General features: G+C 59.5%; 1 long non-coding RNA gene across 1 annotated transcript in view; it reads right to left on the bottom strand.

Moving 5' to 3' along the window:
• The window catches only part of LOC123017351, a 6,472-nt gene extending 5,365 nt beyond the window's left edge, over positions 1-1,107 (bottom strand). The window contains exon 1 of the long non-coding RNA XR_006413586.1: positions 897-1,107. This is a non-coding gene — a long non-coding RNA (uncharacterized LOC123017351). The remainder of the gene's footprint in view (positions 1-896) is intronic.
• Positions 1,108-1,114: the final 7 nt, after the last annotated feature.

Consider the following 1,114-nt stretch of genomic DNA (forward strand, 5'->3'; position numbering starts at 1 on the left):
GGCCCGACAGAGCAGCTCCCCTTCAGATTTGAGATACGGGCCTGTTTTTCAGTGGGACAAGGTTTATTTCAGCGAGGGCTGAAGATTTCTGCCTCGGGCAAAATGACAGGAGAAGCTGCAAAAATAACCGCCGAGGAAAAATCAGCTCCAGAGCAGGCTTCACACCGTGACGCTCATTCGCTCACTTTCAACGAGTGGCTCAGCAGGCTGCAAAGGAAGTCCCCGCGTTCATCCAGGAGGGCGGTGGGTCCTGTCTCGGACTGCATTCAGGTGCGATGCGACCCGTGGGTCCTCCGTTTAGACTGCGGGTTTCTCCTTCTCGGCACGGCTAGCGCCCCGCCGACGGTCCCGCGCAGCTCCTTCCCGGCATCGGCCTCACGAACGACGGGACTGCCAGCATCTCCCTGAAAGGTCAAAACGTAAGAGGGGTGCTTAGTATCGTCCAGTCGCCATCAGCACAGGCCGCGCAAAATCACAGGCTGGACAGCGGTGGAGCAGGATCACGAAGGGTGAGGAAAATGCAGCGCGGTGGAAGCCTACGCATGTTAAGCCCCACGTGTTCCCCCAGCCCGTCGCGGGACCATGGGAATTGCAGGCGCTCTTCCTGCCTGCACACGTGGGGGGCTGCGCCCAAAGCAATCTGGAGGATTGTGGCATTGCTGTTTCTGTATCTGGGGGGGTGGCCTCCTTCTACCTCCCGGGACACGGTGCACGGAAGGAGTGACGGCAGCTTCGGCAGGTACATCAGGGAACCTATTAAAAGGATGCCGCCACATCGGCAATGTCCACGGGAAAGATTTAAGGGAGGTGCCAGGGGGCATCTTCCTCACACGGGCTGCGTCCGCAGAAACAATTCTGATGCCAAGGGCTTTGGCAGCAGCACATCAGACACTCACTCTGCGTGAATCGGTCTGTCTGCCGCTCTCCACCTCCAGCAGAGAACACGCCGTCGATCACGGTCTGATGCTCGTCGTTTCTCTGATGAACGTTCTGGGAGATCAAGTGCCCGGTCGGTGTCCTCGGGGCCCTGGAGCAGTCAACCCCAGCTGCAAACGAGACGTGGCCTTCACGTGAGACTCTTCCCGGGGCCCTCTGAGGCGGACCGTCCACTGCA

The sequence above is a fragment of the Varanus komodoensis genome, unplaced genomic scaffold, assembly GCF_004798865.1.
Source record: "Varanus komodoensis strain SLA01 unplaced genomic scaffold, ASM479886v1 scaffold9122, whole genome shotgun sequence".
In the NCBI taxonomy this organism is placed as follows: domain Eukaryota; kingdom Metazoa; phylum Chordata; class Lepidosauria; order Squamata; family Varanidae; genus Varanus; species Varanus komodoensis.